Source organism: Schistocerca cancellata, chromosome 3 (genome assembly GCF_023864275.1).
Source record: "Schistocerca cancellata isolate TAMUIC-IGC-003103 chromosome 3, iqSchCanc2.1, whole genome shotgun sequence".
Taxonomy (NCBI): Eukaryota; Metazoa; Arthropoda; class Insecta; order Orthoptera; family Acrididae; genus Schistocerca; species Schistocerca cancellata.
In genome coordinates this window covers 700,620,983-700,637,216 of record NC_064628.1, presented here as the reverse complement: position 1 = coordinate 700,637,216, position 16,234 = coordinate 700,620,983, and positions in this window count along the sequence as shown.

The window sequence follows — 16,234 nt, the reverse complement described above, 5'->3', positions numbered from 1 at the left end:
GTGTTTCTTCCAATTCAATTTCTCGTCAATGCACAGACCCAACTTCTGTTCAAAGTCTATATTAATCAATGATGTTATGCCATTTACTGTACAGAATTGTATGTACTGTGTTTTCTCAAAATTTAACGAGAGTCCATTTGCAGAGAACCACTTAATAATTTTCTGAAAGACGTTATTTACAATTTACTCATCTGATTTTTATTTGTTTCATATAATTACTATTCTTGTATCATCAGCAAAAAGAACTAGGAACTTCTGGCAGATTAAAACTGTGTGCTGGACCGAGACTCGAAATCGAGACCTTTGCCTTTCGCAAGCAAGTGCTCTACCAACTGATCAACCCAAGCCCGATTCACAACCCGTCCTCACAGCTTCAATTCTACCAGCACCTCGTCTCCTCCCTTCCAAACTTCACAGAAGCTCTTCTGCGAACCTTGCACTTCTTGAGGAAAGGATATTGTGGAGAAATGTCTCAGCCACAGACTGGGGGAAGTTCCCAGAATGAGATTTTCACTCTGCGGCGGCGTGTGCGCTGATATGAAACTTCCTGGCAGATTAAAACTGTGTATTGGACTGAGACTCGAACTCGGGACCTTAGCGTTTTGGGGGCAAGCGCTCTAACAACTGAGCTACCCAAACACAACCGATGACCCATCCTCACAGCTTCAATTCTGTCAGTTTAGTTTTAACTACATTCAAACAAACCCACATAAACGTATTATAATATTTCTACATTTTCAAAAAATTCTATTGAGGAGGATTTGTCAAGCAAAGAAAGGGGTTCATGTTCATTCATGTTTTTGCGGCGTGAAGACTGTTCCATAAAATTTCAGGCGTGTAGTCGCATAAATTTAGCTTCTTCTTTTAATATTTCGGCTGAATACCGTCCAACCATCTTCAGAGTTAGCCGAGGTGACTAATGCTCCAGCACTTGCTCCGTCCTCAAGTTTAAAAGCACTTACTCCGTCCTTTTAAACCCGAGTACGGAGTAAGTGCTGGGGTGTTAGTCACCTCAGCTCACTTCGAGTATGGCTGGACAGTATTCAGCGCATATATTAAAAAAAGAAGCTGAATTTATGCGGCTGCACGCCAGAAATTTTATAAACAATGAGTTCAGTTTGTGTTTGAAGTTAAGTCTATTATCCATTAGATTCTTCACTTCAAACAATGGACATGGACATATTGTTAGATTCTTAACTTCGATGATGAAGTTATGAAAGACTTTTGTGGCAAACTATCTTATTCATTTCTGTACCCAGCATTATGGATCATTGATTAGCGTAAAGAATTTCTCTTGTAATGATGAATGCTAGCCTACTGTTGTTTTCGAACTTCAAGGGATCGTTGCAAACAATTGTGTAACGAGCTGCCTTCAACAAGTTCTAGAGTAGACATTACGTAATATCCTTGTAACAAGTTTCTGTATGACAAACAGTTTCTTCCTTTAGGAAAAGTTATCAAAAGCTATGATGCTATAGCAAATTAGTGAACGAAAGTAGAAAAATTAAGTCAGCTCTTTGAAATTGCAACTGCATTTCTGCTGTTACCCATAATGGGATAAGTTGCAGAGGTTGGACCCTAACGTTTTGTGACCTGCGAATTTCGTTTTCTGTTTTTATCTACAGGCGACTGTGTATTACAGTTTTACTTATAACCACACCAAAATGACTAATATTGTAAGCAGTCTCGATGGCCTTCTCACTGGACAATCGTCTGTTTGAGAAAAACTGTACTTGAAGTGTGCACAAAGCTATGTCGGTTGTTCTTTCCTTTCGACATTATGCAGAATAAAGCTGTTGAGCACCTGATGCAGCACGTCAACATTTGAATTAAGATTTCGCTCATACAGATGACTGATCGAATCAGTTATAAAATTTATTGTGTTCGTCACAGATTTGAATTTGTAATAGGAGGCACGGTATGCAAATGAATCTCATTCTTCTCAGCACTGACACAGTTTGGCAACGTGGACTTTGTTTGCCTGTCTCTGGCGCCATCCTAACACAACTCTCATCCTTGCTACACTGCCCTAATGCTCTGCCTCTATGTGCAGAAACGCAGCCCTGCGTGACGCCGGCTATAGCTGTGCATCATGATCAGAAAGAACATTTTTAACTGGAAAAGTTTTATTTGATTAAATTTATCTTGGTCTATAAAAACATTATCTATCAGTGTGTTGCTTTCCTGTAAGACCTGTGAAGGAAAATCAATAATTGACACTGAATTGAAAGAACCAAGTAATACTTCAATATCAAACTTTCTACTGGACTCTTTCAGAAAATCTAAATTGAAATCCCTGCAAACAATAACTTGCTTTCCCCTACCCAACAGATTGCTCAACAAAGAATCCAAGTTTTTCAAAAACAGCTGAAAATTTCCCAATGGGGCTTATACACGGCTACAATTATAAAAGTACCATTATTTAGTTTATGCCTACATGCACATGCTTCTATATGTTGCTCTACACAAAATTTTTAGTTTCTGAATTTTTCACACTATGACAGATTTTAACATATATGGCAACTCCTCCTCTCTCCATAGTCTTCCTACTTACATATGCAGAGAGCTTATATCCACCTACATTTACGTTTTCCATGTCTGTGACCATATGAAGTAGTTACGTTGTGTGAGAGACTTGGAGAAAAACATAAGTGGTTCAGGTGTTCCTTAATGCAATTCGTGAAAAGAAGCACCTATAGCTTAGTCTGAAGCATAAACCATCAAAATTGAGAGACGATCTGTTGAGGGACAAGCAACCTGAGTTCTTCTTTTAACTTCTTTAACAATTTGTTTGTTTGGTCAGTGCATGTAACAGGGCGATTATCATTCCTCTTGGTGTTCGTACACAAGTTAAATGATGATTGTTGGATTTCTGCAGTAGATGGTAGCATACATCTCCAGAAATTCACCAGTCCTAAAAAACGATGTAGTTCTGCCACTGTTTTAGGATGAGGGAAGTCCTTGATTATTTTAACTTTTTCTTCCAATGGTGAAGTTCTTTAATGTGACACACGATAACCCGAGAATGATATCTCTTTCTCTCCAAAAAAGCATTTTCCCGCATCAATGTTAACATGGTATTTATCCAGCCATTGAAGAAGCTCTTGGAGGTGCATTATATATTCTTCATCTGACGCTGAAGGGAGAAGAAAATCATCTTAACAGGAATACACAAGAGTCACATCATTCAAAATGCTATGCATAAATCGCTGAAATATTTGTACTGCAATGTGTAAAGTAAATGGCATCTCAGAAAATTCGAAAAGTCCAAATGCTGTCATAACAGCTGTTTTAGGCACATCTTCTGTCACAGCAGTCTTCTGTCACAGCAGGGATGTGGTGATAAACTCAGAAAAGTTCAATTTTAGAGAATATCTTTTAGTTGGAGAGTAAAGTTGGCAGTTTAAATCTTGTAAATACAGTATTGAATAGTGGTCTTGCACCATGACAGCATTTAAGGCTATACAGTCTGCACAGGATCGCCAAGTGCCATGTTTCTTTGCACCAAGATGGAGAGGATTGAGCAGCAGCTTTCAGAATGATGACATAATTTATCCCAGGGTTGATCATCTCCTGAAATTCAAGTTTTGCTTTCGCTAATTTTTTTGGTGACAGGCGTCTCGCTCATGCATCCACAGGAGATCTTGTTTTTGTGATTGTGTGTCGCACATTAACGTCAGAAAAATGGTAATTAGGTTTCCTCGTGAGAGTTTTAGGATATCTCATTAGCAAGTCACCATATTTATGCCATGGTCAACCAAAAACACTTAACTGCCATTAGGTACACCCATAGAGCCTGAACTAGCGATTAACCAAAAGACAATGACGGCTCAAGAAATCGGCATCAGTAATTGGCTGGCGAATATCTGCGATAAAAATGGGCATAGAGATCTTAGCTGAAGGCCTGTTTCGAGGTTCAGTAGTCTTTCACCATAAGTGTGTTATACAGAATATTTTACAGCATAGAAATGGCGTTTCTGAACATTTTTGTGATCTAATACGTCTGCTCCAGACTCGATCAAGGATCAAAGTGATGTGTTGTCATATGTTATGAACAGACGGCGGGATAATTAATTGTTAGCCTCCGCACTCTGTTCCACACCAAATGATGAGCATCCTAGTTTTCCATCTGAGAGTTCACAGACTATTCTGAAATAAGTGACCATAGGGATGTGCATTTCTTCACCTTCTAATACCAAGAGATGGAATGTTTCTGTGCATGCTGCGATGATTTCGGTCTGCTTCTCGATCATGTCCAGTTCATAGTTCCTCAATCTGGGTCGTTGGCTCAGAAAGCTGTATTTACAGATGGGAAAGTCTGTCATCTTGAGATGGAGACAAAACAGTTTCTTTATTATATACGAATTGGCTGGGGGTCGTAACCTAAACGATTCTATCGGCCATATAAACCATTGCTTCGAGATTTACATCCTGACTAGCTGCTGGTATAGATGGCGCATTAGTTGTTAGCGGGAGAAGAAACTTAGTTCTTAAAAAGTCATCAATTACCTGCGATCCAGCAAGAACACATATCTCTCGGAGCAAAGTAGATTGTTTTTTGTGTTCTAGTTCTACTTCAGATAGCAACTTTTTTAACTTTGTGTGATTCTGATTCCTTAAATCCCACTTTAAGACGCGTTTTTAAGTCTGTATATGTGAACCTGGTAATGGTTGGGACATGAAATCTGAAATCAACTGAGTAATATCGTTATCCAGCGATTACAAAATGTAATGATAATTTATGAATTCGTTACAAATATTTGTGGTAATAAATTGGGACTTCATCTGCAAAAACCATATCCTTACGTTTCTATGCCAGAAATGTGGTATTTTCACTGTCACACACGATAATTCCACACTGGTGTGGTTTGATGATGAGTTTTCCATTGAAAAACATATTTAAACTGCCACAGTAAAATTGAAATAACAATTGGAGGGATTCTTCTGCAGTCACTATCATGTCAGGGTTATCAGTTGTGGTTTCTTATAAACATAATTATCTATTACGCATAACACAAATGAAACTACCAAGAACACATATACACATACACTCCTGGAAATGGAAAAAAGAACACATTGACACCGGTGTGTCAGACCCACCATACTTGCTCCGGACACTGCGAGAGGGCTGTACAAGCAATGATCACACGCACGCCACAGCGGACACACCAGGAACCGCGGTGTTGGCCGTCGAATGGCGCTAGCTGCGCAGCATTTGTGCACCGCCGCCGTCAGTGTCAGCCAGTTTGCCGTGGCATACGGAGCTCCATCGCAGTCTTTAACACTGGTAGCATGCCGCGACAGCGTGGACATGAACCTTATGTGCAGTTGACGGACTTTGAGCGAGGGCGTATAGTGAGCATGCGGGAGGCCGGGTGGACGAACCCCCGAATTGCTCAACACGTTGGGCGTGAGGTCTCCACAGTACATCGATGTTGTCGCCAGTGGTCGTCGGAAGGTGCACGTGCCCGTCGACCTGGGACCGGACCGCAGCGACGCACGGATGCACGCCAAGACCGTAGGATCCTACGCAGTGCCGTAGGGGACCGCACCGCCACTTCCCAGCAAATTAAGGACACTGTTGCTCCTGGGGTATCGGCGAGGACCATTCGCAACCGTCTCCATGAAGCTGGGCTACGGTCCCGCACACCGTTAGGCCGTCTTCCGCTCACGCCCCAACATCGTGCAGCCTGCCTCCAGTGGTGTCGCGACAGGCGTGAATGGAGGGACGAATGGAGACGTGTCGTCTTCAGCGATGAGAGTCGCTTCTGCCTTGGTGCCAATGATGGTCGTATGCATGTTTGGCGCCGTGCAGGTGAGCGCCACAATCAGGACTGCATACGACCGAGGCACACAGGGCCAACACCCGGCTTCATGGTGTGGGGTGCGATCTCCTACACTGGCCGTACACCACTGGTGATCGTCGAGGGGACACTGAATAGTGCACGGTACATCCAAACCGTCATCGAACCCATCGTTCTACCATTCCTAGACCGGCAAGGGAACTTGCTGTTCCAACAGGACAATGCACGTCCGCATGTATCCTGTGCCACCCAACGTGCTCTAGAAGGTGTAAGTCAACTACCCTGGCCAGCAAGATCTCCGGATCTGTCCCCCATTGAGCATGTTTGGGACTGGATGAAGCGTCGTCTCACGCGGTCTGCACGTCCAGCACGAACGCTGGTCCAACTGAGGCGCCAGGTGGAAATGGCATGGCAAGCCGTTCCACAGGACTACATCCAGCATCTCTACGATCGTCTCCATGGGAAAATAGCAGCCTGCATTGCTGCGAAAGGTGGATATACACTGTACTAGTGCCGACATTGTGCATGCTCTGTTGCCTGTGTCTATGTGGCTGTGGTCCTGTCAGTGTGATAATGTGATGTATCTGACCCCAGGAATGTGTCAATAAAGTTTCCCCTTCCTGGGACAATGAATTCACGGTGTTCTTATTTCAATTTCCAGGAGTGTATAACTTCTTAATAACACATAGCCGTCCATGGTGGTCGAGCGGTACTAGGCGCTTCAGTCTAGAAACGCGCGACCACTATGGTCACAGGTTCGAATCCTGCCTTGGGCATGGGTGTGTGTGATGTCCTTAGGTTAGTTAGGTTTAAGTAGTTCTAAGTTCTAAGGGACTGATGACCTCAGATGTTAAGTCCCCTAGTGATCACAATTTGAACAATTTTTTTTAATAACACATACAATGGAAACAATAAACAGAGATAAACAGAAAACCTAATTATTTCAATATGTAGCTATAATCACAGAGTTCACATTTCACTCTGTCTCTTACAGCCACAATGTCATAGATCAGTGATTCTGACAACAGAGTCAATTCAGTGTCGAATATAAAGATATGAGAGATGGGAGAACAGGTCACAGAACAGGATAATATAAAGCTCATAGATAGCAGATATCTTAAATAATCATTTACAAAAAGTGGGAGATGTTGGGACAGTCAGTTCAAGAGAAAAATCAAAATAGTGTGTTAAAAAACAGTTCTCATAAAACAAAATGTGTATCTTTGTCACTACCCTTTCTGAAATTCAGAAAATTATATATTTTCCTGAAACTAACGGCACCCTCGGATTTTATGGTGTTTCCAATAGTGCAATGAAGTATTGTTTCCACATAATAAGCACTGTTTCTTCGGAAATACGTAATACACCATTAACTAACTGCTTAGTCTCCCAGAGAACCTGAAGTGTGACAGTCTAAGCCCATCCATAACAAAGGTGTTAGGAGAGATATTCATAAATACTGACATATTCCACTATTTACATAATTTTCCAATTTTTTTTTAGAAAGTGATTTATCCCAGAATAATACTCTTCCTCTGAAACAGTTCAGGTTTCAGGATAATTGCTCAATTTAGTTATCAAATTTTATAAGCAAATAAATAAAAAATAGTACATATCAAAGGTATTTGACTGTGTGAATCACAGTTTCGTCCTAGATAAACTTATGTTTTTGGAATGTGAGGTGTTACCAACAAATGGATAATGTCAACCAACCCAAGAATGTAGAAAGTTTTACATAATAATTCATCCAAATAAGGAAGGGAGATTCTTCATTCTGATAAAAATCACTTATGGGGGCCAGAAGGCTCAATCTTAGGACCATAATTGTTTCTCAGATATGTAAATGACATTTGATACAAAACACAAAATGTAGGATTATTTGGTTTTTGCAGATGACACTACTATTGTCATGAATGTAATCATATATACAGCAACAGAAACAATGTTGAACAATGTTCTTAAAAATATTATTGAGTGGGCTTTTGCAAATGGCCTCTAGCTCAATTACAAAAAGACGCAACTTACTTACATCTGTCTGTCTATATGTGCTACGCCAGTGATAAATGTAACACTAGTTGGGAAATTTCAAAATTCTGAAGTAACCATAGTGATGAGAAATAAAGTTTTCATTGCTGATATTGTGCTGTAAGAATGATATATGGTGTTCACCTATAATATTATTTTAGATATATGTTAAGGAATCTGACATTTTGACTACAGCTTCATGGTATATGTATTCCCTCATGATATCTGCTGTACACAAACGAAATATGTTGCACACAGTTACTATACCAGAAAAAATTTGACAGATGTTACAAGCACAAAAAGTGGTGTACCATGCTGCCAAAAATTTTTAGGTCACTTACACAATGGTATAAAATGTCTGTCAAAATCCATAGTTAAATTTGAAAAGAAAAAGAAAATTCTCCTTGCAGTTCCTTTTATTCGAAACAAGAATTTCTATTGCATAATATGTGAAACCCGATAGGCAGAAATTACTAATTCATATTTACATTAAAAGGAAGCTTGTAAATGTTCAACATGTAGCCATGTAAACATCTGAGTTTGTATATGAAAATAAAATGTTTGTTTCTACATCATTGTGGTACATTAATATATAGAACAGTAAATTAATTTGAAATATCTGTAAATGTAAATTAGGCCATTTTTCTTGTTCTTAAATTGTAATACTATGAAATGTTCAATATCTTTATAAAAGACATCCAGGAATAAAAGAAATCGCTACTATTAGTACTACAATCATTTCTAGAAGCCCCAGTTACTAGAATATGTGGTACATATTACATGCAAATTTCCTGTAAGCAGTGATGTAACACTTGATTAATTCATACAAAACTGTGATTATGTTCAGGATATTTCATGCTATAGTGTATTACAATGATTAAATTATTTATTAGTTAAATAAACAAACAAAAATGCCTTTTAAATATTTTTCTCTGTGTAATACTTTGTTTAAGGTAGTTTGTTTTCTAACATTTATCTATGTTATTTTTTCTGTGATTGGTGAAATTCTAGTATAAAAGCCTCTGAAGAATGTCAATCAATTTCACCACTGAAGGTAAAATCTTTTGGGATGTTAGGCAATGCTATGTTCTGTTTCTTCTCAATAATCCACATTTCGAGCCCTCTTTAGGGATCCCAGCAGAGGAGTAGAAGTGTCAATGGTGTGGAATAAATCTAGATTTTGACCTTCAATGACAATATCCATGAAAGCCCGTAAACTTATATATCTTTGACCATCTTGGGGGACAGATTATCAGTAATATTTATAACAATGATACAAATTGTGTTTTCAAATTACACATTAAAAACATTAATTATATTAATGGACTTTCCTTCCTTTATTCTAGAAAGATACGTTGTAACTTTTCTAATAGTGAATGTTTTTCTTATTAGTAATTTCTGAAGTCGTTGGTAATATATCTACTGCTAAAATCTCTTCTACTTCTTTATGGTAACTTCGATTTTGTACCTGGTTTTTCTGTCATTATTAAGCTCATTACTACTCCCTAAATCATTCATTTCCCTTGGGCCTTTGTCCCACTTCAATGCGGGGTCGGCCTTGTTACTATGGATTTGGCGGTGTTAATCACAGAGGGTGGAAGGATGCCCTTTCTGTCGCCACCCCGAACCCCCTGGTATGGAGTTAGAGTACCCCAACTGTCGACATCTAGTGTAAGCCATGAAATAGTGCAAACGTTTTTTAAATGTCTGCGAGTCGTGTAACTGAGGTGGAATGTGTGGACCAGCCTGGTATTCATCTAGTGGGATGTGGAAAACCGCTGGCTGGCATACCGGCTCTCATCGTTTATCCTCCAGCAGATTCAAAACGGGTCCAGTGCGCATACCGAGTCCAGGAAGCAGCACATTAGTGCTCTCAACTTCCCTGGCGGGTTACTACTCCCTAAATCAAGTCTGGAAAATGGGAAATATAGAGGGTTAACAGCAACATCTTTCAACTTGCATTTTTCAGAAGGATTCAACAGTTCCTTTTTCAAGCCTCTCTCATAATTTTACAGAAGGATTCCACAGTTCCATTTTCAAGTTTCTTTCATAATATGAACCAGCAAAATATGCTGAACACATGTAAGCACCATCAACTGAATACAAATCAGCATTTTTACAGTATTTATCAATTTTTGTGTTGTTGCTTTGTTCTTAAGAAATATATGAAACATGATTCCTAAATTTTATTGTTGTATGCAGTGGTTAGTACAACTGGCCATCACACAACAAAATTGTTATTCACTGAAAAGGATTAAAACAACACATTGCGTAGTGGAAGTGGTAGGCTACTGAATGGTGACAGAATGAGCTGTGCCGTCAACTAACAGCTTGCAATTGTGCATGCTCCCCATGAATGCATGTTCTAATAACCATAACAGATCTGGGTTCCCATCATTGTTGCCATACTCTCTATAAGCAAGAATAATAGAAGCTAGTTCACAAATATTTGGATTCATTCAACTGTAGGAGATTATAAATTTATTATCCATTGAAAAAATATTGCAATTTCAAAGTTATAGACAGTCTGGTACTTATTTCTCTTAAGCTGTAGGACAGCACAGAACGTTTTTTAATACTTTATTTATATTTGTTTACTTTTTTCATCCATCTTTAAGCATTGCATTTGCATACAATTGGTATCATTATGAGTAATGTATAATAGCTTTCGTAAAATATGACTGACATGTTATAAAACCTACTTATGATACTACACATGAAATGAAATGATCATATGCCATTAGCAGCTGGGAGACAGCAGCTAGGGTTGTCAAGTCATCTAGAGCAAGTCTTTTTATTTGACGCCACTTCAGTGAGTTGTGCATCAGTTATAATGAAATGACATCAGGACAATGCAACATCCAGCCTGAAAACGGATAAAATCTTCAACCTAGCTGGGATTCGAGCCCAAGACCTCTGCATCCACTCAGCTACACTGACCACTCAGCTATGGAGGCAGACGTAGGACATGTAATTAAAGTATGTTAAATAACAGAATATACATAATGTAACAATATAGATGATACACAAAGATTTCCATATGTGATTAATAGATATATATGGAACAAAACGTTGTTAATATACTTACTAAAGTACAGACAATAAAAAAGAAGGCATACAAAAAAATTCCCAATATGGTTCACAGTAAAATACTAGCCAAACATTATTTGGTGTCATGCATATTTATTATGTGCATAAGACAAGATACCAGAAGAAACAAAAATGCATAAAAACAAGGTACAACCAAACAGTATTATGAGTTATTTGGTAAATCAAGTGAACTTTTAAAAATTTATGAAATCATTTAAAAGTGTTTAACGCTTTATTTTTCAGCCATTTTGGTCTTATCTTTAGGGAAACAGAGAGAGGTAGCATTTGCCTAGACAGGTAATGTGTTGAGGTACTTTATACACACATATTTTTAACTTTCTTAAAACTGAATTGCAGGTGTATCACTTTTAATTTTCCACAATTATTATGATTATGAACAGACTACTTTTATTTAGAAAAGGCACTTATATATAAGAAGAGGTAGGACTGTCATTATTTATAATTCTTTGAAAGAAGGAATATATGATATGTTACTATTGGTAACACCAGAGATGCTCCCACTCACTTTATTTTGTCACATAAAAATTTTCCTGGCCCCTCGGAAATAATCATATGGGAGAATGCCATATCTTAGGTGATAATGAAAAACTTTTAAACAGTAGCTTTTCAGTAACAAATTTGCATACTTTTTTTGGTAGATAGATAACTTGTGAAAGATTTTGGGATATGTAGTCTGTGTGACCCTCTCTAGTTATTTTGGTCTTTAGATATATGCCAAGGAGTCTGATTGCAGTGGCCTCAACATCAACATTAGAAAAGCTGAAAGAAATGTTCATAGTTAATAGGTAACTCACTGCCTTCAAGCCACATATCAGAATACATTAGGTAAATCTTCATTCTGCTCCTTCAGTTCGCTTATGTCCTTTCCAGAACTGATGGAAGTTCTATTAGCTTCGTAATGTACAGATTTACAAGGCATGATTCTGGTCAGGTCATTTTCAAATATTATAAACATTACTGGTGCAAGCGCTGATTCTCGTGGGACACTTCCAGTAAAATTTAGAAGCTGCGACTTTTGATCATATTAGCTTACACTTTGTTTGCTGTTACTGAGATAGAATTTAATGAGGCAGAGTTCCAGGTTCCTAAAGCCACAACACCATAGTTTCTCAAGTAATATTAGGTGATTTACAGAACCAAATGCCTTCCTCGTGTCCACTATTGGGCTTTCAGCAGATACTTTTGATTCAGAAGAGCACTGCACAAAATAAATAATATTCTCAACAGCTTTAACTGTTGGTAGCTGGGACCTAAAACTATATAGAGACTTAGTCAATACATTTTTTTGTTTTAGAAAAATACAGGCAAATTTTCTTTTATAAACAATATTCAAATATTGTGCATAAAATGTGTACCAGAGAAAGTGGACGATAATTATTAGGATTTATCACTCATTTTTGTGTACTAGAATGATTACTCTCTGTTTTAAACATTCTGGAAAAATATCATTAACAATCTTTCAGTTTATAAGTGTGTAAAGAAGGAATGATATTAATGCCATTACATTCTTAGTCACAAAAATTTGAGTCGCCATAAACATAGCTCCTGACAAATGGAATTACATTGTTGTATGTAGTGATTTGTGCTTATGGAATAAATTGCGAAATTATTTTATCATGTATTAGGTTTTATGTTTGTGTGATAATATCAACTCAAAATTAAACTGTGAGAAATTCGTTGAGTTACACTCTACAGTGAGTGCCATATGTAGCAAAAAGTGTATTGTTATATTTACTGCAGATTAAACTACAATTGCAATGCAAATGTTTATCAGGTGCCTGCAGATTATAATTCCATTTTTTAGCTTCCTCATGTTTCCTAAAGTACTATGTTTTTAAATAAGGTGTGTCTCATTCCAGAAGGCCTTTGAAAATTTTAAGAAGTTCTGTATAACATCCTTCAGAAGAAAGTGGAAGTATGTTAAACACACCTGCTCCTGGAAACTGTCTTCACATTCTGGGTAAAGTTATCTTCTCTTTGTATTCTCTCATACTGACACCATATAGAGACTTTTATTATCATATAAGGGCAGAAATCTGTTCTAGGAAAGAGAAAATTTTGATGCTTTTCAGCATTGATTAACATGAAATCATAATAATTCCACTAAGCAAGAAAACATACTCCTGAGCTATTAAGCTGTTTAAACTAAACAGAACCCATAAGGAGAAAGGTTGGAATAATATACTGTCTGCTAAAAGAACAGGATATGGAAAATGCCTCCAATTTCAGGGAGAATAAAATTAATTTTGGGTGTCCTGTCTAATTATTCTTGAGAGAGGAGTATTTTTTGCAGTATGGCTTAACCTGTTATGGTTCTGCTTTTGACACATAAATAAAAATTGCTCTCTAATTCTGTAGCAGTAGTAATACAGGAATATAAAAATTGTGAACTGGAGATAAATTTGAAGTTCTTTCAGCTCCCATTTTATTTACAAAATAGAACTACTCTTACAGAGAAGTGACATGAATGTTTGAAGCAAGAAAAAAATTAATCCCAGTTAATGTCATGTGTTACAAATACAGTAAAGAATGGAATTATGCTGAGAGACAGGTGCAGCTCACCAGTCAATCACATGCTAAAATTTCTTACTTGTAAGATTAAAATGACTGGATACAGCAACCTATGGCAGGTGAGATCCATTTATAAATTCAGGTTCAATATGTTCTTTGAAATAATGTGTCTATTTTTGATTTTAATTTCCTTTTCCAGTCTGCCATTAAGAGGCATAAAATCTCATCACCACTGTCTGATTCTACAGTTATTCTTTTATGCTCAACAAACTTATTCTTCTGATCACCTGTCTAACCCAACCCAAAGTCGTCAAACAGCGTATTTAGAGTTTATATTTTAGTTAGATACTATTCCATGCTGGTACAATGTAGATCCCACACTGTTTCGAGAATAAAGGTTAACCAACAGTTTGTGCAACTGGTTCAAATTAACACATGACTGTTTTACTGAATTCATTGTATTTTTCATTAATACTGAGATTGTTGTGTACCTCTTTCCAGCTTGTATTTACCAAATACTTTTGTAATACCTCAATTCGCAATTCGTTTTTCATTTACAACCCCATCAGTTTAATTCCTCTTATTTATGTCACACACACTGATTTTAAACATTTGTAGTTCTTACAACTCTTGTTGAAAATTATGTGTGCCGAGTTAGATGAAATGAAATGACAAAAGGTTGAAGTATAACGCTAGAATAGGCATACACTAAAAATTTGAAATTACAATCTCAGTTTAGTGCCACCACACTTTACTTGGAAGTTAACAAGCTTTGTAATGGATCAGGCTGCTTCATAAATAATTAAAAATTGTTGTGTGATCCTTATTATTTTCTGTACACATCTCTGTCTACTGTACAAGCTCCAGAATGCTGGTTTCTGTGAAATCTGTCATTTTTTTCGTAATCGTGCTTAATGTAAGTGAAAGCTGCTATTTTTCCCAAGTTTAAGATACAGTGATCAGATGCCTCGATAATATATCAATCCATGTTCAATATTCCTATGTCAGTGGTCAAAAACTGCTCAGAAACATATTGTACATCAGCATGACCTGCAAGCTGCAGTTCATTTAAACATATCACAAGTTCATTGACATTATTTTTTAATCACATGATGTTTTCATGCATTAATTTTACTGTAACCACCTTTTTATCTTCACAGATATAAGGATTAAAATTTTCTATTATGTTTACCGCTTTTAATACTATTAGCCTGAATCTGAGTTTCCCTAAAAAGGTCCTGCATTTTGCAAACTGATTACTATTACTGAGAGTGCCAATCTTATCAATTTCCCTTCTCATTCCACTGACATATAATCCAAGTCTTGTAAAACAGCAATAGTAATATCATCAAAAGCAGCCAGAGCTATATGTACTGTGGTGAAAAAGTCAGATCTTAAATATGAGTATTGCATCCTGTGTCCATACTCGAAACACTAACTTAACACTACATTTGTACTACACATGAAAAACGATTGAAAATGTAATATCCATTTGCCAATTTAAATGAATTTCACGTATGATAAAACCATTACCCTCTCTCAATCGCCTTCGACATGACAGTATTTTATAATATGTTTCACTGATGCCTTGAGTATTTACTATATTTTGTGCGAAATTTATCTAGCCATATTGTATCTTTGATCAGTCCTGACAGTTCATAGCTTTACTATTTTCAACAGATGCTGCAGTCTAATATTTGAAACATTCACTAATGACCCGAAAGGCAATGGCCTTGCCGCAGTGGATACACCATTTCCCGGGAGATCACCGAAGTTAAGCGCTGTTGGGTGTGGTCGGCACTTGGATGGGTGACCATCCAGCCACCATGCGCTATTGCCATTTTTCGAGGTGCACTAAGCCTCATGATGCCAATTGAGGAGCTACTCGACCGAATAGTAGCGGCTTCGGTCAATAATACCATCATAGCAACCGGGAGAGCGGTGTGCTGACCCTACGCCCCTCCTATCTACATCCTCCTCTGGGGATGAAACGGCGGTCGGATGGTGCCGGTAGTCCACTCGTGGCCTGAAGACGGAGTGAGTACTGATGAGTCAAAACATTATCACAACTTGCTTAACAGGTTGTTTGTCTGTCTCTGGAACGAAATACATCATCACTGAAACTGCGTATTGGGGATCTGATAGTTTGGTGGTAGGTTTGTGGAGGTATGTGGCATTGAATGTCTGTACTCAGGTCATATAATTCACATAAACAATGGACCACTGATTTGTGTACGCGATGATGGCGTTCGATAGCGATACGGATGTGTTCCATACGATTTACATCAGGTGAATTTTGTCACCGAGACATCAACGTGAGTTCAAATGTTGCTTCTCAGATCAATTAAGCATGGTTCTGGCATCTAGCCAAAGACAATTATACTGCTGAAAGATGATATCGCCATAAGGGAAGACATCAAGCATGACGGGATGCAAGTGGTTGCAGCTGTCAGTGTGTCTTCGATTGCTATCACAGATCTTATGCAAGTGGAGGAGAATGTCTCCCACTGCATGATATTATTTCCACCACCCTGCATTCGTGGCACACTGTACGTTTTGAGTCATCTTTCACATCAGTGATGGCATTTGTCTAGACTGTCATTGACCTAGTGTAGCAAAACTATGATTCACCCAAAAAGCCTAAACGTTTCCATTGATTGACGGTCAAATCCTGATAGTCCTGTGCCCACTGCAATCGTAATTGACTCTGTCGTTGGGTGGTCTGCTGTAGAGCTCCATGTTCGACAATGTATGGTGAACGGTGTCCTCCAAAACACTTGTGC